Source organism: Pinus tabuliformis, chromosome 8 (genome assembly GCF_031772625.1).
Source record: "Pinus tabuliformis cultivar Carrire ecotype Pingquan chromosome 8, CPIR1, whole genome shotgun sequence".
NCBI lineage: Eukaryota > Viridiplantae > Streptophyta > Pinopsida > Pinales > Pinaceae > Pinus > Pinus tabuliformis.
In genome coordinates this window covers 193,610,245-193,635,953 of record NC_142294.1, presented here as the reverse complement: position 1 = coordinate 193,635,953, position 25,709 = coordinate 193,610,245, and positions in this window count along the sequence as shown.

Sequence of the window (25,709 nt, the reverse complement as noted above, 5' to 3'; positions counted from 1 at the left end):
TAGCCACTGTCACTGAAACTTCCGGTTGCTCAGCTTCTAGTAAATTATATGTGCCCTGCCATGTAGTCTTGTTAAGACCAGTGCACGTAGTGTCTGAAATGAGGCCTTTATTCTTATCTGTGGCAGCTTGCCCTGCTACAGGTGTAACAGCAGAGCCCGTAGTCCTCTTGGATCTTTTCCCCATCATGCTCAGGCTTCTCTCAAAAGACGAATTCTACACAATCTCAAGAGAAATCGTAACAACATAATAACAATGACACTTCACAGCGGGATAGATATATCATTTGAAGCATGCTAAGATTAATTTTCAAAAGTGGCTGCGGATCCAATCGCTGAGAGGATATTGCAGATGCATTAATGGTGATTTGAGGCCTGCTACCCATTAAATGTGATGATTACACCGTTATCCAGGTGAATGACTCCCTTAAGCGTGCAACAGATATTCTGGCGGTTAAGCGCTGGTGTTCGTTAATCGAAGGGGCAAAATCTTTTAAATACACACGCATTACCTTATCCCTTGCATTTAACGGCATTTTGGGATTCGCACTTTGTCAACCGGATATGAATATAAAATTAAAGCTTTAAATAATGGCTTTTAAGAATGCTGATCACCGATGAGCGATATCGCATCGCTTCGGGGAATAAGTGCTGCACAATTATTACCAAAACATCCTGCCGACAGCCGATAAGCGATATCGCATCAGGCTAGTGCATGGAAACAGAGCTAGGTGCATATAAAGTGGTTTGGGGGTTACCGATTGCGATATCGCATCGCATCGGGGTAAGGAACCAGGTGCCTTACTGAAGTGCATGGAATTCTGCCGACGGCCGATAGCGATATCGCATCGGGTCGGGATTTATAACATAAAGCGGTTCCACATGAGGTATCGCCGATAGCCGATCGTCGATATCGCGTCGCGTCGGGGCATGAGTTATGTGCCGTTACTTGGTGTGCATGTAACATTGCCGATCGCCGATAGCGATATTGCATCGGCGGAGACCAAAATGCCATTTGAATGCATGTCTCATGTTATTGCGATATGCGATCTTGCGATCGCTTTATCGCAATAACAAAAGATTATTTATTATTTGAAACATTAATATCCCAAAAAGGCTTAAATACATGAAAAGTCATTTGATTATCCAGCCTTTTTTGAACATACAAGCATTGATGCCAAAATTTTTAAAAGGGACCCATTCCATATGTTAATTTTTTGTAAATAAGAATGATATGAAATGGGGGGTTGTTGTAGGGCACAACAATTGGCGATTCGCTGGAAGAACCAGTTATCTCTAAAATTAAAACAAACACTTAAACTTTTTGAAAATAGAAACTCAATCAGAAGGGAAAACTTCTAATTTAACTGGATATTCGCGCGTTCTGAACCAAGTGAACTTATTCTGTTAACTTCTTTCCTTTTGGCTTCAAGAAAAATAAATACATCCTAAGTCTTTAAAATAGGCCTTTTATTGGTTTATAATGATAAAACAAAAACTTTCCCAAATCAGCTTTTATAATTAACTCCTCTGTCATAGGTAGAGCCTCTGTTGCCAGCAAACGTTTATAGTCTCGACAGGGATACCTTTTAACCATAGTATTGTTCGCTTTTCCATTCACATAAGAGTGTAGTTAACAGAATGAATCTAAAACATGTTCCCATATTTTTTTTTTTCACCTGTTTTTTCTTCTTTGTTATTGATAAGATAAAAAGCCATTGTCCTGGTTTGGTGGCCAGCTGTTGACAATGCCATTCACTGGTAATAATTTAACTGAACAAGCTGGCTCGTGATGAGACCTCTTGTCTTGAAATTTCAAGCCATTACCCTGTTTTGGTAGGCAGTATTGGTAATGTCAGTCAAACTACTTTCCTATGAACATGGTAAGCAGGCTTGTAATAAGACCTCTTATCTTTAATCTTTTATATTTTAGAATTACACTCTGAGTAACCATAAACTTTAGCGAATGGGGTGAACAATTTTCTCCTTAAGAGCATATGGATGACAGGTGAAGAGTTGAAGATGCTGAAAATGGGTTAGCTTCTATCTCAAAATGGATAACCTTTGGAGACCAGTTTTGAAAACCGAAAATGATTCACAGAACTTTTACCTCTTGAGAAGAGTTTCCAAAACGTTAGGTTGTGATTTCAGAACACACAGATATCTAGTTTCCTAGAAATTATTCCTTTTGGTTGAGGGTTCTACTATCTAAAAGCAAATATTCATATTATTTTGTGAGACAACTTCTTCAAGCCCAGCAAAAGGTCAATGGGGATACTCTACAGTTTTATTTCCTACTCATCCTACAAACTACACAAATCTACAAAGAGGAGAAGGGATTACCTTCTCAATTGAAGAATTTCTTCAAGATCAGGCCATTAACAGGGAGAGAATCTCTCACCCCTGATAATTCTTGCAATAAAAAGGGCGAATGGCCTATCTTCTCACAGATCTGAAATGGTCCAAGCCACATTTTCTGAAATTTGGTCTGCTTACCTTTATCTTCATGGGCCTTGTCCCATTTGAGAACTAAGTCACCAACTTGAAACTGTTTAGAACCGGATGAGGTTAAGTCAAAGGATGCTTTGATGATTTGTTGATGCTTGGCATGAGTGATTCTAGCTTTTTCCCTTTCTTCTTCTAATTTGAGAATTTGATCATGTCTAAGTTGGATAGAGGAAGAAGGAGTCTCTTCAATGTACTATACTAGGGCTAAAGAGGGTAAAACAAGATTCGTAGGCAATACTGCTTCTTTTCCATATACCAGATTAAATGGGGAGGAACCTATAGAAGCCTTTTGTGTAATCCTCTTAGCCCATAATGTAAACACTAAAGATTTGTGCCAGTTTCTATGATTCTGTTCAACAGTTCGCTTAATAATTTTGATGAGATTCTTATTAGTAGATTCGGCTAAACCATTTCCCTGGGGATAATAATTAGCAGAATATTTCAGTTTAAACCCCCTCTTAATAGCGAAATCATATATGGCATTTCCTGAGAAATAGGAAGCATTATCAAAAACGAGAGCGTTTGGGACACCAAACCTGGTAATGATGAATTGGTCTATGAACTCGATGATTGCCTCTGAATTTGCTGCCTTCAAAGGAATAGCCTATACCCATTTGGTAAAGTAATCGGTAGCAGTGAGGATATACCTATGTTGTTTGGAAGATGGTGGAGTAATCTCTCCAATGATATCTAATCCCCATTGTTCAAATGGCTGTTCAATGTTGACAGGTTGCAGAGGGAAAGCTGATTTCCGTTGTCTTCCACTAGAAGTTTGGCAATTGAAGCATTTTCTTACATATTCATGAGCATCTCTAAACATAGTAGGCCAATAATATCCAGCATGAATAACTTTGTGGGCTGTTGTGTCTGCTCCAAAATGTCCTCCCGCTGGCCCATCATGTAGCTCCTGTAAAACCTTTTGAGCTTCAGTTTTCTCAAGACATCTTAACAGGATAGAATCATAATTTTGTCTAAAAAGAACATCATCAATGAGAGTGAAATTCTTCGCTTTTAACCTAATGGTCCTTTTATTTTTGTAAGATAAATTTGGAGGAGCATAACCATTCTTCAAATAAAATATTAAATCTGCATATTGAGATTCAGAATTAGTGACACTTATCTGATTGATTGATTCAGTCTGATCCATATCGCTTGATTCAGGAATGTTTGGTGCTCCTGCCAATATCCTGCAAAAACCTTGGCCCCTAACAATCTTTGTTGGCTTTATTTCTAAGTCATATTCTTGAAGCGCTGTGACCCAATTGGCCCTTCTTTCACCCAGTTCTTTTTGAATTAATAGTTGCCTTACCGCTGGGAAAGGGACTATAACTTTCGTGTGAGTTTTCAAAAGAAAGGGCCTGTAATGTTTGACTGCTTTGAACACATCAAAGGCTTGTTTCTCCACATCGGAATAATTTAATTCGGCACCCTGAAGATTTGAGCTAAAAAATGAAATGGGTGCTTCCAAGTTGTGAGCATTTGGCTGCGTGAGAACTGCAGCATAGGATACATCGGACGCAACGGTATACAATGTAAAATGATTAGAAAAATTGGGAGTATTCAAGGCTGGGGCATTGATTATTGATTGCTTGATAACATCAAAAGCTTGCTTTTCTTCTGATCCCCACTCGAAGACTGAATTCTCCTTGATCATTGTCTGAAGTGGTAATACAATTTGAGAGAAATCTGGAACAAATCGTTTGACAAAATTAATCTGACCCAAAAATGACTGCATCGATTTTTTATTGTGTGGGAAAGGGATTTCAGAAATTTCCTTAATCCGATCAGGATCAATATAAATGCCATCTTTGGATACTATAAAGCCTAAGAGTTTTCCTTGGTCAAGAGCAAAGAAAGACTTCTTTGGGTTTAGAGAAATACCATATCTTTTGCATCGCTGAAAGATTTGATTTAAGTCATGCAAATGATTATATCTCTTTTTAGAATATACAGTAATATCGTCTAGATAGACGACTACTGATCGATTAATCAACCCTTTGAAGGCTATATCCATGGCTCTCTGGAATGTCGCTCCCGCATTTATGAGTCCAAAAGGCATTTTCTGATATGCATAAGTTCCCCATTTTGTTCTGAATGTGGTTTTAAGTTGGTCATCAGGATGAACCAAAACTTGGTTATATCCGGAGAATCCATCAAGAAAGGACATCAATTCAGAGCCTGCTACTGATTGGAGGATTTGCTCCATAGTAGGTAATGGGAAGTTATCTTTCAAGCTCGCTTTATTCAGGTTCCTAAAATCAATACAGATACGAATGTCGCCATTTTTCTTTCTGACTGGCACCATATTAGAGACCCAGTTTGAATGTCGGACCGGAAAAATAATTTTGGCTTTCAAGAGCTTATTAAGCTCCGAATTTATCTGGCCCTCCAAATTTGGATGTATTTTTCTTAACTTTTGCTGAATCGGTTTCTGATCAGGAAGCATAGGAATGGTATGCTGGATAATAGATGTATCATATGTCTTTAAGTCATCATATTTCCAAGCAAAGACCTGTTTGTTTTTTCTCAATAGTTTAATAAATGCTTCCTTTTCTTCCTGGGAAAGTCCTATTCCTAAGTTGATGTTTTGAGGAGCATCGTCAGTGCCTATATTTATTAATTCAAACTTAAGGGTGGAACTTTGAAGCTTTGCATTAATTACATGTTTAAACCTGTCTTTGATATCATAAAGGTCTTCAAGCTTCACCACGGGTTTGGGAATTGAATTTTCTTGATGTGCTTGTTTCATCTGCAGATCGTGATCATCTTCCTCAATAACTTGATTGTCATAGGATTTTTCCGAAGTTAGAAACTGCAAGATATCTTCGTCATGGTTAAATACTCTCCAATTGGTGACATTGTCAGGAATTGAAGGCCTAAAAAGTAATTCTATAGAAAATCTATCAAGGCTGTAGTCTTTAGAAGGTAGAAGCTTAGAAGCTACATTGGGTAGTAGGTCGGCTGCTGAATTTTGTGACCTAGGTATGGAAGAAATGTTGAAGGCTGAAAAGTGTGAGGTAAGATCCTGTACTAGCGATTGATAATGCTTGAGGTGACTTGAAAGACAGTGAATTGCATTTCTCACCTGTTTGACAATTATTTCTGAATCGCCGAACACTTTTAGATATCGCACTTCAAGGCCGATCGCTTTATATAAACCTTGGACTAAAGCTTCATATTCGGCTGTGTTGTTGGTACACTCAAATGTTGGCATTATGATTCAGGTGTTGTCCTTGATGGCAACCCATTCAGGTGATAGATCACTATTCTTGATGATCAGCTCTCTATTTTTAAGAAGGACGCAGGCAATCTGTTCAGAAAGTGCGTCCCCGCAGGCATACCATGCAGAACCCACGTCCAGGGACGCAGGCCAGCCGTTCAGGGGGTGCGTCCATCCAGTGCACACATTTCAAGATAGAGAAAAGCACGTGGGGGTTTCTTGTGTGGTATCTAGCCGACGGTTTTGTGTTTTTATGGTGTCGGCTCGTGGTATTGTTCCATGAATTGAGGAGAAGCTTGCCTATATAAAGCAAAGGAGATCATTTGGATTGAGCATGTTTTTTGTTGAACATCTTATGAGGGTAAGATCTGGTCTAGATCTAAACAAGGCGAATCTGATGGACCGAGATCTCTTCGACTCTTGCTCGGATCTGTGATCTGACTGTCTGGGTTATTTCTAAAGTCTTGAAATTCTCTTTGCCCGGAAGGACGCAGGTGCAGTAAGGGTTCAGATGCGTCCGAGACGCAGGAGCATTTCAGGTGCGTCGGACGCAGGTGCAGTAAGGGTTCAGGTGCGCCGGGACGCAGGCAGTTCAATAGACTCAGTGCGAGGGACGCAGGCTAGCAGTTGAGCAGAGTGCGTCTGGGACGCAGGCTAGCAGTTGAACAGGGTGCGTCCAGGGACTCAGGTCAGCAGTTGAGCAGGGTGAGTCCAGGGACTCAGGCTAGCAGTTGAGCAGGGTGAGTCCGGACTCAGGTTGGCAGTTGAGCAGGGTGCTTCCTTCTCTTAAAATCTTTGTTTATCATTGTTCTGGTTACTACAGTTGATTGGGTGATACTCTTACACTTGATGATCAATTGATGCTTATGGATTTATGAAAAGTGGTCCTTGTATGAAAAGAAGTAGGGGGTTGTAGCTCCCTTCCAGGAGAAACTGGAAAACGAGAGAGAGTTGTAGCTCTCTGCAGGTTGCAGCCTGCGTACTGGTAAAGGACTGCACCAGTACAAAACCATTGTAAAAAGAATTTCTAAATTGAAAGAAGATAGAGACATATTGCAGCAGGTGGTTTTCTCCCACATTGGGTTTCCACCTTACATCTTGTGTTCTTTGGTGTGACTGTCTATTTTCTTTGTTCATGCTCATTATTTTATGGTACTGATATGCAAGAATAATTCAAAAGATTAAATAAGGAAGATTTGTTAAATTGCTAGATAATACTGATTCACCCCCCCCCCTCTCAGTATTATTTCCAACAATTGGTATCAGAGCAGGTCCTTCAGAAAAGCTTGATCGCTTGAAGGTAGATCGTTCATCATGAGCAACTACGAGAGAGAAGCATCAATCAGGCCACCGGTTTTTGATGGGACAAACTTCAATTATTGGAAGGTAAGAGTTACTGCATATCTTCAATCTCTTGGTACAGAAGTTTGGGACATTGTAGAAACAGGCTATGCTTTTCCTTCAGCTACTCCTACAGATCCAGCTGAGAAAAAGAAGTATGAAACAAATGCAAAAGCAGTCAGTACTCTATTAGGAAGTATATCCCAAACAGAATTCATGAAGGTAATGCACTTCAAATCAGCAAAAGAAATATGGGACAAAATGATCACGAGCTATGAAGGAGATGAACAGGTAAAACAAGCTAAACTTCAAACTCTCAGGATTCAATATGAGACTCTCAAGATGTATAATGATGAAAGTGTGGCTAATTATTTTCTTCGGGTAGATGAGATTGTTAATTGTATGAAAAATTTGGGTGAAGAAATAAAAGAGTCTATAGTAGTTCAAAAGATTCTAAGATCATTATCCCCCAAGTTTGAATCTAAAGTATCTGCAATAGAAGAAAAAGAAAGTCTCCGTGTTCTCACTATGTCTCAGCTACATGGAATTCTAACTGCTTATGAAATGAGAAAGGGAGGTCCATCAGACAGAAGGGAGGCTGCTTTTAAGACATCAGGCAGAGAAGATCACTATGAAGCAAGCCATGTTCCAGAAGAAGAGGAAGAAGAATCAAACTTTGTCAGAAATCTTCAAAGGGGTGCTGGAAGGTTCAGAGGTAAGCTACCTTTCAAATGCTTTGCTTGTGGAAGAGTAGGTCATTATGCTGCAAAATGTCCTTATAAGGATAAAGGAAAGGAACCAACTAGATGGAACAAGAAACAAAGTGCAAATAAGAAAAGCTACTACACCCATGAAGATAGTGATGGCTTATCAAACAGTGATGAAGATGAACAAGGTAATAAATATAGGTTGTTAATGGCATTTGAAGATGATGATTATGAGGATGCTGTAGATGTGGATAATCTTTATGATGAAATTACTAGACTCAAGAGATGTATAGAAGAAAAGAACATGATCATTGATACTCTACAATTTCAAATTGATGAAAAGGAAAAACATCTTGAAAAATTAGAAGGTGAAATTGTTGGTCTTAGAAAAGAAATTGAGAAAACAAAAGCTATTAATCTCAAGTTTGTCAAAGGATCTGAAACTTTGGATGAGATTATCAGTGTGCAGCGGTCTCCACTAAATAAGACAAGTCTGGGCTATAATGGAGAAACTTCTCAAGCATCCACTTCAAAAAGTTATCTTGATGCAGCAAGAAGAAATGAGCAAAAGCACAATAAAGATCATCAGGTAAAACAGGGACAAACTTCAAACAGAAACTATCAAGGGCAATCCAGTTTAAGGGAGAACAAAAGCCACAATCAGCCACAGGTAAAATCTTCCCAGTTTGGTTCAAGAATAGATGAAAATAGAAATTACAATCAGTTGGCTGGTAGATTCAATAACCGCAGAAGATTCTTCAATGGACAATGCTTTTCTTGCCATAACTTTGGTCACAAAGCAGCTCAATGTGTTGCGTATAAAACAATCATGACTAGGGAAGCTCAAAAACAAAGAAGTATGACAGGGATTACAAAAGGGACCTATAACAACTTTTCGGCTCTTGAAAATGAAGTTGAATGTTCTATTTGCAATAATTTTGGTCATGAAGATTTTGAATGCAGAAGCAGGTTTCAGGAAAGAAAGGAACAAGAGCGGAAAAAGGAACAAGCCTCAGGCACCAAAACATGGAGAATAAAGGAACCTCAAACAGAAAGATGTGGGATAGCATTTTATGCAGAAGGACAGGAAAATCTATGGTACATTGACAGTGGATGTTCGAAGCATATGACAGGTGATAAAGAAAAACTTGAGTCTTATTCTATTTTAGAAAAGGGAAAGAAAGTCTCTTTTGGAAATGATACTCCTGCAACTATAAAAGGAAAAGGTATTGCTCCTTTAAAAGAAGATGTTAAGGCTGGAAATGTTTTGTATGTTGATGGATTGAAGCATAATCTACTAAGTGTCAGCCAGATGTGTGATCAAAGAACCGAGGTTATATTCAGATCAAATGGATGTCTTGTTCGTGATCTTGATACAGGTAAAACAGTTCTCAAAGGGAAAAGAACTCCAAATAACCTATACATATTTGAAGAAGGACAACAACAATGCTATCTAAGCAAGGATGAAGAGCACTGGTTATGGCATCGAAGGTTGGGACATCTAAGCTTCTCACAAATAAGGAAAGCATGCAAATATCAGGCAGTTCGCGATCTTCCAGATATCAAAATTCCTGACAATACCATTTGCAGATCATGTCAGTTTGGAAAACAAACCAGGACTAACTTTCCAGAGAAAGAAGGATCAGCTAGCATGCCTCTTGAGCTAGTACATACAGATGTATGTGGACCATTCAGGAAAAGAACACCTAGAGGAGAGGAATACTTGATATTATTTATTGACGATTTCTCCAGGTTTGTTTGGTTAGGACTTATGAAGCACAAAGATGAAGCATTCGAAAAATTCAAATCCTTCAAAGCCTTGGTTGAAAATGAATCAGGTCACAAAATTAAGTGCCTCAGATCCGACAGAGGTGGGGAATTTACTTCAAATGAATTTTTCGATTTCTGTGATGAACATGGGATAAGGAGAGAATTCTCTACAGCTAGAACTCCTCAGCAAAATGGAGTTGTGGAAAGAATGAACAGAACAATCCAACAAATGGCTCGTGCTATGCTTGATGAATCAGGAACTCCCGCAACTTTCTGGGGTGAAGCTGCACATGCTGCGGTTATTATTCTCAACAAGACAAATGTCCGGGTGAACAGCACTCAAACTCCTCATGAGCTCTGGAGTGGTAAAACTCCTTCGGTAAAGCACTTCAAAATCTTTGGGAGCAAATGCTATATCAAGAATACTGAGGAGCAGCTTGGCAAACTTGATCCTAGAGCAGATGAAGGCATTCTTCTTGGCTATTCTCCACATAGCAAAGCATACAAATGCTACAATAAAAGACTTGGCAGAATTGTTGACAGCATTGATGTAGTGGTTGATGAGAAGGGATACATTCCTAGGCAAATACATCGTGAAGACATCGAAGAAGATGAAAGCTACCCTCAAAGACAGAATGATGAAGAAGAAGAACCTCAAGAAGAATCTCAAGAAGAACCTCACGAAGACGCAGAAGAACGAACAAGAATAGAAGAAAAGACTCCATCCAGATATGTTCAGAAGAACCATCCAGAATCTCAGATCATGGGACAGAAAGAAGCAGGTATACAAACTAGAAGAACAATTGCAGAAGCTTCAAGCTATTTGGCATTACTCTCCTCTACTGAACCACAAAATGTGAAAGAGGCATGCAAAGATGAATGTTGGGTGAAAGCAATGGATGAAGAACTTGAGCAAATCGAAAAGAACAACACTTGGGAGCTCGTTCCTAGACCAAAGGATAAGAATGTTATCGGAACAAAATGGGTCTTCAAAAATAAATTGAATGAAAATGGAGAAGTAATTAGAAACAAAGCCAGACTTGTTTGTAAAGGGTATGCACAGCAAGAAGGAATAGACTTTGAAGAAACTTTTGCTCCTGTTGCAAGACTTGAGGCCATCCGAATGTTCCTTGCTCTCTCAAGTTTTCAGAACTTCAAAGTATTTCAAATGGACGTAAAATCAGCCTTTCTGAATGGAGACTTGGAAGAAGAAGTGTACATTGAACAGCCAGATGGGTTCATTCTTGGAAATGATCCAAATCTTGTATGCCGATTGAAAAAGGCTCTCTATGGTCTCAAACAAGCCCCAAGGGCTTGGTACTACCGGTTGGACAAATATCTTCATCAACAAGGTTTTTCAAAAGGTTCAGCAGATAGCAATCTATATATAAAAGTTGAAAATGACAAATTGCTAATACTTGTTGTGTATGTAGATGACATTATTTTTGGCAGCAATGAAGAAGCTATGAGTCAAAGCTTTTCCTCAGTCATGCAGAAAGAATTTGAAATGTCCTTGCTAGGAGAACTGACATACTTCCTTGGTTTGCAAATCCAACAAAAGGAAGGAGGAATCCTTTTATCTCAAACCAAGTATCTCAAGCAGATTTTGAAGAAATATGGCATGGAAGATGCAAAACTAGTATGTACACCCATGGTCACAGGATGTAGTCTCAGTGCAAATGATGAATCTGCAGCAGTACATCAACCAACCTATAGATCTATGATTGGAAGTTTACTATATTTGACAGGTACCCGACCGGACATCATGCATGCAGTTGGAATAGTTGGAAGATTTCAGGCAAATCCGAAGGAAACTCATCTTCAGGCAGTGAAGAAAATTTTCAAATATCTTCAAGGGACTCAAAATTATGGCTTATGGTATCCTAGAGATACAGATCTCACTCTTCATGCTTATACAGATGCAGATTGGGCCGGAAGCATGGATGACAGGAAAAGCACAAGTGGTGGTGCGTTCTTTATGGGTTCCAGACTGGTATCTTGGTTCAGCAAGAAACAGAGTTCAATTGCCTTGTCTACAGCTGAAGCAGAATATGTTGCTGCTGCATCTTGTTGCACCCAACTCCTTTGGATGATGCAGACTTTGCAGGATTATCAAATCACTTGTACACCTCCAATCCCTATCTTATGTGACAACACAAGTGCAATCAGCATCTCAAAGAATCCGGTTATGCATTCAAAAACCAAGCACATACCAATCAAGTACCATTTTCTCCAGGAACAAGTACTTGAACAGAAGGTCAAGTTGGAGTATGTTCCTTCTAAGGAACAAGTTGCTGATATTTTCACCAAACCGTTGCCCAGGGACACTTTTGAATACCTCAGGAAAAAGCTGGGGGTTGTTGATGCATCATCTTATTGTTGAACATCTTCTTATTGGTGGTATAGGCTCAGGGGGAGCACATAATGCATTGTTGGCATTATGGAGAAGCAGATCTTGGAAATAGCTGCAATATGTCTCTATCTCTTTCATGGTGGTACGTTGCTGCAGATCAGGTTCATAGGGGGAGCATGAGCGTAGGGGGAGCATACCCTTTGCCCTTGATGTCAAAGGGGGAGAATGAAGCTGAAGATCATGAGGTTGCCATCAAGTCCAAAGGGGGAGATTGTTGGCATTATGATTCAGGTGTTGTCCTTGATGGCAACCCATTCAGGTGATAGATCACTATTCTTGATGATCAGCTCTCTATTTTTAAGAAGGACGTAGGCAATCTGTTCAGAAAGTGCGTCCCCACAGGTATACCATGCAGAACCCGCGTCCAGGGACACAGGCCAGTCGTTCAGGGGGTGCGTCCATCCAGTGCACACATTTCAAGACAGAGAAAAGCACGTGGGGGTTTCTTGTGTGGTATCTAGCCGACGGTTTTGTGTTTTTATGGTGTCGGCTCGTGGTATTGTTCCATGAATTGAGGAGAAGCTTGCCTATATAAAGCAAAGGAGATCATTTGGATTGTGCATGTTTTTTGTTGAACATCTTATGAGGGTAAGATCTGGTCTAGATCTAAACAAGGCGAATCTGATGGACCGAGATCTCTTCGACTCTTGCTCGGATCTGTGATCTGACTGTCTGGGTTATTTCTAAAGTCTTGAAATTCTCTTTGCCCGGAAGGACGCAGGTGCAGTAAGGGTTCAGATGCGTCCGAGACGTAGGAGCGAAGCATTTCAGGTGCGTCGGACGCAGGTGCAGTAAGGGTTCAGGTGCGCCGGGACGCAGGCAGTTCAATAGACTCAGTGCGAGGGACGCAGGCTAGCAGTTGAGCAGAGTGCGTCTGGGACGCAGGCTAGCAGTTGAACAGGGTGCGTCTAGGGACTCAGGTCAGCAGTTGAGCAGGGTGAGTCCAGGGACTCAGGCTAGCAGTTGAGCAGGGTGAGTCCGGACTCAGGTTGGCAGTTGAGCAGGGTGCTTCCTTCTCTTAAAATCTTTGTTTATCATTGTTCTGGTTACTACAGTTGTTTGGGTGATACTCTTACACTTGATGATCAATTGATGCTTATGGATTTATGAAAAGTGATCCTTGTATGAAAAGAAGTAGGGGGTTGTAGCTCCCTTCCAGGAGAAACTGGAAAACGAGAGAGAGTTGTAGCTCTCTGCAGGTTGCAGCCTGCGTACTGGTAAAGGACTGCACCAGTACAAAACCATTGTAAAAAGAATTTCTAAATTGAAAGAAGATAGAGACATATTGCAGCAGGTGGTTTTCTCCCACATTGGGTTTCCACCTTACATCTTGTGTTCTTTGGTGTGACTGTCTATTTTCTTTGTTCATGCTCATTATTTTATGGTACTGATACGCAAGAATAATTCAAAAGATTAAATAAGGAAGATTTGTTAAATTGCTAGATAATACTGATTCACCCCCCCCCTCTCAGTATTATTTCCAACATCAAATTCTAACCTACAAGACAGCATTGTCTTTTCTCCTTGCGGGCTAACCAAAATGCAACCTGCTCCTGAGCCTTCGCTGGACTTAGAGCCATCAAAATATAAAGACCAAAATAAAGGAGTGTTAACAAAAATATCTACATTATTCTCAGCATCATTAAAACATCTGGACTTATCTGTTTGTGAAAAATTTTCAATCTGAGATGTAAAATGATTGACTGAAAAAGGAGATGGTTGGGCAACAAAGTTGCCAAAGAATGATTCTGACGAATAGTTCCCCAAAATATTGTTGTTGAATGCTACAGGTTGGTTTTCTTGCTCAAATTCAGTAACTGTGTGGGTCATATGCTTCTCCCGATCGATCCTTATCTGATTGGGCTTTCCCTTGTAGGGAAGCCACATATGTGACCAATCTGTGGAAATATACCCATGCAGTTTTTCGGACCAATCTCTGCTTAAAATCAAACCATAAAATTCAGGTATGTCGGCAATTAAGATTTCAATCCTCTGAACAATTCTGGGGCCGGCTGACAACCTGATGGTTACAGAATTAATTTCTCCCACAACCTGCACCTTAGTCCTATCCAACTGTACAATATGAATGGCAGACTTCTGGGGTTCGATGTTCAGCTTAGAACAAACTGAAGCTGGCATTATATTAGATGAGGCCCCTGAATCAATTAAACAGTTGTGCAGGTTTCTATTATAAATCTCATAAGTCAGCAGGGAGGGTGGAGTGTGAGAATTTGATTTATCTCCGATTAAAACTGAATCGGTAATTTCAACCACACCTGCAGGAGGCTGGCCTGAATCGTTGGCAGCTCTTGCACTGGGAAGGGGAGTAGAGGGAACAACATTTAATTCTTTAAGAAGTAACTTTTGTTGGTGCTTTAGTTTGCTAAGTTCAAAGATGGTTATATTTGCCTTAGTTTTCTTCATGTCATCAACAATGTTATATTCCATTGAATCGGATACCACTAGTGTCTTGGATGTTGAAGGAGAACTAGAAGTTGAAGGCTGGTTTTGGGGAACTACTACAGGTGACTTCTTTGGGGGAACTTTTTCCTTTGCTGTAGTAGCACCTGCGCTCCTCTTCTTTGAAGTTGCCTGGGCGGGTTCAGGAGTGCTTTTACTTCTTGTAGTAACCGGAAAGGCTTCTTCTTCATTCTCGATATCAGAGTTTGGGAGTATAAAATCCCACATTCCGTGGCATTCAGCTACTTCTTCTTCATCATCAGTTTGTTAAGTCGTTTCCTCTTCCTCTTCTTCTTGGTCTGAATCTGCGTTAGATATAACATTGGGCGGCTTTGATTCAGTTTTCTTATAAGTTCTAAATGGTCTTTTGTTTGAAGTTTCGGCCACCTGCTTCTTTATCTCAACCATTTCGTTAGACAATGTTTTAAGGACCTTTTGTAAACCTTCCATGTCATATGGGTCCTTTGGGTTTTCTTCTTGGGATCTTCTTTAAACGAGATTTTTTTAGCTTTTCTATCTTCCAAAGAAGCTTTCTTTTCTAAAGCATTGATGCGCTTTTCAACAGCAAGTGCCTCTCTCATGTTTTCAGCTAAGGTAGGTTTCCCAGCCCTGTCTACAAAAATAGCTATGTTGGCGGGTAGGGCTGTAATATACCATTCGCTTCGTATTTGTTCACTTGGTTTAGAAGCGGTAGGGATTTTATTCAGGAGTTTATTAAATCTAGCATTAAACTCCTTTATCGGTTCCCTATGCTCTATTCTCAGATTGGAGAGGTCGTTTATTAAAGTAGCTAAGGACCTGTCATCTCCATATTTGGTGAGAAACTGCTCTTGGCATGTGTTCCAACTGGTAATTGAACCAGAAGGTAAGGAAAAATACCAGGATCCCGTTGATCCTTGTAAGGTGTAAGGGAAGAGTCTTACAACAACATCTTGTTCTGTCACTCCTTTTAGGTTAACTGTTAACATAAAGTTGTTGATGTGTTCTTCAGCCTGGGTCCCATCATCTGGATTAAATTTAGGCAGCCATTTTTCGGGAGCATCAGGTAAATCATGCAATGGTGCAGGCATGTTGACTGCTCCTGGCCTAGTCCATGGGTCTGCCATTATGATAGCGACAGTGGTTGACACTACTGTTGGGATTCCAGATGTATGGGAGGAGATCAAAGATGAGGAGTGAATAGGTTGGGATATTGAGGCTTCTGATCCCTGATGAACGACAATTTGTAATGGGGGAGTGGATGGTTGACCTCGAAGAGGAGAAAATGCAATGGAGGAGGTGGATGAAAGCTCTTCACTATCAGATCCTTCAGTAATTTTCTTTGCCCTTTTCCTTTTAGGTAAAGGAAACTCAGTGGGTTCAATACCGAGTTTTTCGCTCTGAAGTCTGGTGAGAAGGTGAGTGAGGTTAAATTGCGAAGTCGCACTACTTTCTGATACCTCAGATTTCTGTGGTGATATCGAGAAGCTCTGAAGTTTATGGATTAGAGACTGGACTTCAGGTGATTCAAGAGCTAATTGTTCTGTGGTATGATGGGTTTGAGCAGTGGTAGTTGATTCCCCTTCTCCTTGTTTGGATACCGGCGAACCAATATGCAAATAAGAAAGTCGAGGGGATTTGGAGGGGGATATACTCTTGGAATGGCTTATAGGTTTGGACTTATGTGCCATTCACAGTTGAGTCCCTCCTTCTAGCGCCAATTTTGTTGAGGCCTCGAAAATCGCTGCCACAACAAAGGGGAAACCACCCGGTCCGGACCTTAGTACAGCTCCTTTTCCGTTTGGAATAGTGGCTCCGACTGGGGATAATGGGACCAGTTTCCCAATAATGGATAAAAGTGGGATGGATGAGTAACTTATGATGTATGATGGTGATAAGCGAACAGCTAAAACTATCGGCGAAATATATTAACTATAATCTAATCCCGGGACTTATCAATCTTTCAAAGCGTAGCGTTTGATGATCTGTGCTTTAAGGCAGGCATATCGATGACTCTAACACTAAAGCATAGACGTTTAAACCATTTAAGATTTCTCTGCATAATTAGTTATGAAGAGCGATAATAGCGAATTACTACACATTGTCATTCATATCATTGCTACATGCATGATTAAAAGAAAGGGCATATCACAAAACATCCAATAGTGGAATGAAATGAAGATTTGCTGTTATAGCACATACATGTATTCAACAATAGCAAAAATAATAACACAGCAATTCATATGAGAGGAAAGAGGACAGATGCAGATAAAAGTACCATGTAAGCCGCTCAACAATCCATTATATAAATCGCTATGTCGCAGTCCTTTCTTCAAACCAAAAAGCATTCCAAACAAGAGACAATAGTGCGCAATTGCATAAAATAGCCTTCTTGTCAAATTAAGGACTATTGGTTGAGTTTCACAAAAGAATATAGACTGAAGCACAGTAGTGCAAACTTCAGTCTTTAAGTCTATTACAAAATTTTACGACCCTTTCCAAAACAATGAAAGGGTCTATAAATACTAATCTAATCTAAATATCTAAAAAAAACTGAAAAGCTATTAAATTGGCATCGATAAATATTTTCCATCTTTTTTTGGCGATCTGGCAGTCGGCAACAATGCTTCATTCGGTGGGCTCTTTGCCTTTAAACATCAGCTGACATATCGCCAGCATTGGCTCTACTTCCGGTGGAGTGTTGAGACGCGACGTGAGCTGGGCATCATATGTGGCATCCTTAATGTCGGGGATCAGGCATTCGAGAGCATCTGTTAAACACTTAAGAGCCGACCTTTGAGTGTGCGGCTTGATTAGAAAGAGCCAATATGCGTCGGAGGTTAAAGTATTTACTCCAGCGATTAACTTTCTCTTTTCCTCCAGTTCATGATAACTTGTTTGTTCAATCATGTTTGCGTGGTTATGCTTCCAGGTTTGCACTGAGAGATCATGTTGGCCAAATAGAGTGTATTGTTGACTAAATCTATCATATTGTTGGCAATCATTTTACACCTCGAAGCTGCCCTTTCCGCTTTCATCATCTGAGTGTTCCATTCCGTGAAGAGTATGTCTTTGTATGTTTCATAGATTCTAGGCAAGTTCGCTGCCTTCCCCTCATTAGAATCTTGCCAATCAAGATATTCGGCTATAGTTTCTTTGGTTTGATCCAGCTCATTTCTGGCCCTTTCTATCTTCTTACATACTGTTGTAGATATTTCACATAATGGCTCAACCTCGGTAAGTTGTCGGCATAGGAGTCTAACTAGAGATATTAATGCACTATTTATTTGAGCTGCCTCTGCTCTGAAATCTTCGGCTTTCTTGGTGCCTTTGATATCTTCGAGCTGTGCTAACAGTTGAGCGATTTGCTCATCCTTTGACTTCGTCATTAGCTCGTTTGCCGCTCTCAATTGTGTCAATGCCTCCGTTAATTCTTTCTGCTTCTGGATTGCGCTCTAGTCAATCCTCTATTTTTCAGTTTGCAGTTGTTGGGTCAATATATTGTTTTCTTGCTGTTGTGTCAGCAACTGCTCTTCTACCTGTGCTGCCTTGTTTCGTGCCTCTGCTACTTCTGCTTGCAATGCACAAATCTCCTGGTCCTTAGTCTTTAACAAAAGACTTACCTCCGATGCTTTATCAATAGTTGCTGCAGAATAAGCTCCCGCATACTGCGATAGCTTGGTTAGATCATCGGAGGGGTCCAATTCCTCCTTCCATACTACATTCCCCGTGACTGTTTGCTCAGGAAAGATGGAAGGTTGATCAAGCCTTCATCTCTTCCTTGAGCGCTTAACAACTGCTTTGTGCCTAGGGTTGTAGAAAACGTCCAGGGGAGGAATATCTTCCACCTGGAGCACAATCTGATCGGAAGGGTCTTTCGTGATTACCTCGACATCCTTTGAAGTGGGTGGGCCGCTGGTTCCGCTTAGAACCTGAGAAGAAGTGGTGTCTGGTACGTTGCTTGTCTTAGAGGTGTCTGTGTCTTTGGAGCCTTCCTTTCCACTGATAATGGAATCACATTGATCCCATTGTTTAAGCAATTCAGGATCTATGGAGGTCTGTTTGTGTTGCTCAGTCTGGGATTTACTCTTCTCCTTTTCTTGTTCCAACCTCTTTTGCTGCTCCAGCTCTTTCCGCTGCTGCTCCTCTAACTCCTTTCTCTATTTCTCTTCTTGCTCTCTTCTTTGCTTATCCGCTAATTTCTTTTTCTGCCTATCTGCCAGTTCTTTCTTTTGTTTTTCTTCTTCTTCCTTCTTCCGTTGTTCCTCCATCTGCTTCTGCTTTCTCTGTTCTTGTTCCTTCTGCTCTTTCTGCTGCTTCTTTTGCCTTTCCTCCTGTTGTTTCTTTTGTTCCTTAGTTATAACAGGAGGTTGGCTTGTCTGTTTCTGACCAGGCTCGCTTGAGGAGGACGCTGAGGTTAATGACAATAAATCTAGAGGCAAAGTTTGCAACCTCTGCTCTCTAAGTTTATTGAACTCAGTTAAATTCTCATCATTGTATCTCATCCTGGCAAGCTGTTTGGTTTGGCTTATTGTATCGGCAGCTACGAACAGGTCATCAAACTCATCTTCTTGATGGTCAATCTTTGTCAGTTTGGCCTGTTCTAGGGCAATGAAAGCAGTCTTCCTTGGATCATAGAGTTTGGCTGGCATAGTGGGCAGGGATAAAGCTTGCATCTTTATAGCCTCCTTTTCTACATGCTGAAGATTATGCAGATTAAAAACACCCATCCTCAAGGGAAAAGGGGGCCAGCCCCTCTTCTTCTCTTTCTTGAGACTTTGGGTTACACTCTCGGCCATAATTTGGTAGGAGATCTCTCGGGCTAACAGTTTGTCTGGAACATATAGAGGGAGAACATGCGGCTTGGCTTGGCTTCCATAAACCCTAATATAGGTAAAATGCTCTTCTCCAAACCATCCTGCTACAGTTGGTAAGTCGAAGGAAGCGAGATAGGAAATTTTGGGAATAGGCCAATCAAAAATGGAATAATGAATGGGAACCATAAAACCATTGCAAATTTGATACAAATGGTCCTTGTAAGAGGACTTCCACAATTTCTGATGATACAAATGAATGGGCGAAGGGTCTTGGGTGGTCCATCTCCAACCGAGGATGGGAAACTCAGAGTTAAAACACAATGTGTCCATAATGTAGGCACTATAATAAAATGGGGGGATTTTCCTTTCGGTGACTACAGATTTAGCTCTAAAATCCCGAACAGCTACAGTCAACTTATCAGAAAGAATGGTGGCCCAATCCATGATTATACTATTAACAGCGGCCTCCATCAGGGGAACCATTTCTATATCAAAATTGGCAGAATCATGTAATCCCCATAGCCTACACATCATAATTCCCGCATAGCAATAGGGAGAAGCCAAAGAATCAACGGAGTACTTACCCGAGCTTTCGTGCTTGTGTTTGGCCGGGTTCTGCCTCCAATCCCGAATGGGCTCGGATGGTACTTCATTTTCAGCTGCAAACTTCTCCACGAAGTCTTTATTGTAGATTTTCTCTGGCTCAGGCAAATGATACATTTGCCTTAGGTGCTCTGGCTTAAACGACTCGAAAATCCGTCCGTCTCTTGTGTGGAATGTTCTGTCAATGATTGGAATTTCCTCGATTGCCCATCGCACTACATCAGTGTAGGGAAGGACTTGCTCTCTGGCCGCTATTCTGTGAAGAAAGGAATCGGCCAACTCTTTGAGAGTTGCATCGGACTTTTTGAGTGAGTCCGCAGTAGCCACTGTCACTGAAACTTCCGGTTGCTCAGCTTCTAGTAAATTATATGTGCCCTGCCATGTAGTCTTGTTAAGACCAGTGCACGTAGTGTCTGAAATGAGGCCTTTCTTCTTATCTGTGGCAGCTTGCCCTGCTACAGGTGTAACAGCAGAGCCCGTAGTCCTCTTGGATCTTTTCCCCATCATGCTCAGGCTTCTCTCAAAAGACGAATTCTACACAATTGCAAGAGAAATCGTAACAACATAATAACAATGACACTTCACAGCGGGATAGATATATCATTTGAAGCGTGCTAAGATTAATTTTCAAAAGTGGCTGCGGATCCAATCGCTGAGAGGATATTGCAGATGCATTAATGGTGATTTGAGGCCTGCTACCCATTAAATGTGATGATTACACCGTTATCCGGGTGAATGACTCCCTTAAGCGTGCAACAGATATTCTGGCGGTTAAGCGCTGGTGTTCGTTAATCGAAGGGGCAAAATCTTTTAAATACACACGCATTACCTTATCCCTTGCATTTAACGGCATTTTGGGATTCGCGCTTTGTCAACCGGATATGAATATAAAATTAAAGCTTTAAATAATGGCTTTTAAGAATGCTGATCACCGATGAGCGATATCGCATCGCTTCGGGGAATAAGTGCTGCACAATTATTACCAAAAGATCCTGCCGACAGCCGATAAGCGATATCGCATCGGGCTAGCGCATGGAAACAGAGCTAGGTGCATATAAAGTGGTTTGGGGGTTACCGATTGCGATATCGCATCGCATCGGGGGTAGGAACCGGGTGCCTTACTGAAGTGCAGGGAATTCTGCCGATGGCCGATAACGATATCGCATCGGGTCGGGATTTATAACATAAAGCGGTTCCACATGAGGTATCGCCGATAGCCGATCGCCGATATCGCGTCGCGTCGGGGCATGAGTTATGTGCCGTTACTTGGTGTGCATGTAACATTGCCGATCGCCGATAGCGATATCGCATCGGCGGAGACCAAAATGCCATTTGAATGCATGTCTCATGTTATTGCGATATGTGATCTTGCGATCGCTTTATCGCAATAACAAAAGATTATTTATTATTTGAAACATTAATATCCCAAAAAGGCTTAAATACATGAAAAGTCATTTGATTATCCGACCTTTTTTGAACATACAAGCATTCATGCCAAAATTTTTAAAAGGGACCCATTCCATATGTTAATTTTTTGTAAATAAGAATGATATGAAATGGGGGGTTGTTGTAGGGCACAACAGGACCTCAAGCTATCGATCATTATTATCCTCCACTGAACCTCAAAATGTAAATGAAGCATGCCAAGATGAACCTTGGGTCAAGGCCATGGATGAATAAATTGAGAAAATTGAAAAGAATGATACTTGGGAATTAGTTCCTAGACCTCATGATAAAAATATTATAGGAACTAAATGGATATTCAAAAACAAGCTGAATGGAAATGGAGAAGTCATTAGAAATAAGGCCAGACTTGTTTGTAAAGGGTATGCTCAACTAGAAGGTATATATTTTGAAGAAACCTTTGCACCTGTTGCCAGACTTGAAGCCATAGGGATGTTTCTTGCTCTTTTTAGCTTTCAGAAATTCAAAGTATACCAAATGGATGTAAAATTAGCCTTCCTTAATGGAGATTTAGAAGAAGAAGTTTATATTGAACAACTAGAAGGATTCATTCTTGGAAATGATGAAAAACTTGTATGCAGACTTAAAAAGGCTCTCTATGGTCTGAAATAGGCTCCAAGGGCCTGGTATTACCACCTTGGCAAATATCTACACCAACAAGGTTTTTCAAAAGGTTCAACAGATAGCAATCTATATACAAAGATTGAAACTGATAAATTGCTAAATATTATTCTTTATGTTGGTGATATCATTTTTTGTAGCAATGAAGAATCCATGAGTCATAGTTTTTCTTCAGTAATGCAGCAAGAATTTGAAATGTCCTTTCTTGGTGAATGTACCTATTTTCTTGGTCTACAAGTTCAACAAAATAAAGAAGGTATTTTTCTTTCACAAACCAAATATCTCAAACAGATCTTGAAAAGGTACGGAATGGAAGATTCTAAACTTGTATGTACCCCAATGGTAATAGGATGCAGTCTCAGTTCAAATGATGAATCAGCAACAGTACATCAACCAACTTATAGATCCATGATTGGTAGTCTGATTTATCTAATAGGTACCCGACCCGACATCATGCATGCAGTAGGAATAGATGGAAGATTCCAAAGCAAATACAAATGAATCACACCTTCAGGTAGTCAAAAGAATTTTCAAATATCTTCAAGGAACTTAGGACTTTGGTTTATGGTATCTTAGAGATGCAAATCTTACACTTCATGCATATACAAATGCAGATTGGGCAGGAAGTGTTGATGATAGAAAAAGCACTAGTGGTGGTGCATTATATATGGGTTTGAGGTTAGTGTCTTGGTTGAGCAAGAAACAAAGTTTAATTTCTTTATCTACGGCTGAAGCAGAATATGTGGCTACTACATCTTGCTGCAGACAACTACTTTGGATGATGCAAACCTTGCAAGAAATTCAGATCACATGTATTCCACCTATCTCAATTCTATGTGATAATACAAGTGCCATCAATATTTCAAAGAATCCAGGCATGCACTGCAAGACCAAGCACATACCCATCAAGTATCATTTTCTACATTAACAAGTTCTTGAACAAAAGGTCAAATTGGAGTATGCTCCCTCCAAAGAATAGGTTGTTGATATATTCACTAAACCACTACCCAGAGAAACATTTGAATATCTCAAACAAAGGATGGGAGTAGTTGTTGCCTCATCCTACTGTTAAATCTAGTTTCCCAGAGAAAGGTTATGATACACGTGTTTCATGAAGTATAGTTGTGTATAAACATGGGTTTCTATGGGTGAAGGAGCACATATGTTTTTCAGTCGGGAAAAATAGTGGGCCGGACTCTGATATGGGTGCTCTATCCGATGTTGATGATTATAGTCTATTGATATGCTTTATTCATTAATTTTTATGATGCCTTGATCATTGACTTGTTCACAATGCACAAGTAGCACAGGTTCAGGGGGGGCATTAGCCTTCACACATTGTTGGCATTATGGTTGCTGAGTCCAACTATGGCTTCAAATATTTATACCTTTTGTTGCTTCAGTCATGTAAAAGTCTAGGGTGTGATATGTCTTCTCATACATTTGAATGAGTCCTATTGGACAAATGATGTAATTTTTATCCCCACATTGCATGGGATGAATGATGTAATATTTATTGTATTTTTGTCATGTATAAACAATTGATATATCCCCACTTGGTTGGGTGGATGAGTCAAATTTGGTATATCCCCACTTGGTTGGGAGATTGATGTATGTATGAGTCATTGGTGACAGGAATGTCATACTCACATAGTTGAGTTATAGAGTCATGTTATTCTTTTGGAAAATATTTTTGTAGACTCTGCATGTGCTCAGGGGGAGCATGGATGGTTTAGTGCATCTCAGCATGTACAAAAGGGGACCTCAATCAGAGAATTCAGTATGTACGCAGCAGGAGCATGGACAACATAATGTACATCAAATGGAGAGAATATCTTGGTTTGCCCTTTGCCCTTCATGTCAAAGGTGGAGAGTGTCTTGGTGTTGTTGTTGCCATCAAGTCCAAAGGGGGAGATTGTTGGCATTATGATATAGGTGTTGTCCTTGATGGAAACTCACTCAGATGACACTTCACAGTGTAGCAGGTTAACAGCAAAGGATTATAGATCATACTCCAAAGAATGAAGAAAGAGAGGTATACGCTCGTTCACTTTGTCCAAGAAGTGTATACACATGGGATAATAGAACAAAAGAAGCGTATAACGTATACACACACTTTAATAGGAGGAAAAGCACGTACATGTTGGAAAACCAATTTTTTGGTTCGAAGTATTTGGTCTAAGGTATTTTGATCCAAGGTATTTGGTCCGAGGTATCTTATGCAAGGTATTGACCCTAGGTATTTGGTCCTAAGTGGTTTTGGTCCAAGGTATTGTGAAAGGCCTAATAGTATATAAGGAGGGGAAGATCATGAGGCCATGTGTGCAAGCAATAAGATTCTAAGGAATACTTATATCTGAAGTATATTTTATGTTGCAAGGTTATGTTTGAGACTAGATCTGAAATATTTATGTGCACCTTGAGTTTAATGTTGGATTAAGATCATGAGACATGAAATGAATTATTCTTGAATGATCTGATATTGGTTGATACTAGATCTGATTGTTTGCACCTATTTTACTCGTTATCTATCAAGATCTAGGTTTGTTTGAAGTCTGGAATTGCAGCAACGTTTTAAGTCAATATTTGCAGATCTGTACGCAGGTTCGTCTTGGCCAAAGAGCGTATACATGCAAGTTCGGTTCTTTCAAGTAGCGTATACAAAATAAAAGATTCTTTATCATATCTAACTGAACTATCTAATAAAATTTTGTTGTTTTACTATTGTATGTCAATGAAGTCTTCTTAGAACTGAATGTAAAACTGAATACATAAGGATGATGGGATTTGATTTATTGATTATATAAGTGAGAAGAAGTGATATTTGTCCCTGCCTGTGTAAAGCTCAGAAAGTTGACAATAGATATTTAGTATATTTATAGTTTGTACAAACTTGATTCAAAATTTTATGTTTGTAGTAGTTTTGAAGGTATACACAGGTTGAATTAATGGAAGTAGCATATATATGCAATTTGGGCACATCCAAGTAGCGTATACACTCTAATGCATGACTTTTGAGGTTACAGATGGTTCTCAATGATGATGCAGGGATCTGGGTTCAGCAAAGTGTTCCAGTGTTAGTGATCTAATTGTTTAGATTATCTTAATATTGGTTGATGTTGTTTGAGTTTAAAAGTTACTGTTGGCTCCAGTGTGAAAATTTGATGAAATGTGGCCTTCAGATTATGGTGTTGTGATCCAAGAGTATCTAATCTGAAAAATCATGAAACGTGGTCCCTGGTGGAAGAGTGGAGTTTTTCTATAGGTTGGCACCTACATACTAGTAAACATATTGGCTAGTACAAGAGTTAGGGGGTTGTAGCTCCCTTCTAGTAGAAGCTGGAGAGTGAGAGAAGGTTGTAACCTTTTGCATGTACAAGCCTGCATACTGGTATGAGTATGCACTAGTACAAGATTGTAAATAGATTTTCTTATTATTAAAAGAAGATGGAGACGAAAATAGTAGGTGGCTTTTACCCACATTGGGTTTCCACCTTACATCTTGGTGTTCATGTGTGTTTCTTATCTGTGATTCTTTATTCTAATTTTACTACAATGTCTAATAAATCTTTGATATACTAGTTTAAGCTCAACGCATGATAAATTATCTAAATCACAAGTTCTCTCGATATACATTGGTTTCCTTAATCACAATCGCTTGTACACGCTAGTTCACTTCACTGAAGTATTGTATATAAATCTGTTTGGGAAAATAAAATTATTGATCTGATAATACTGATTCACCCCCCTCTCAATATTATTTCCAACACCTACTTCTCTCCTTCTGGCCCAAAATATTCTTCCATGCT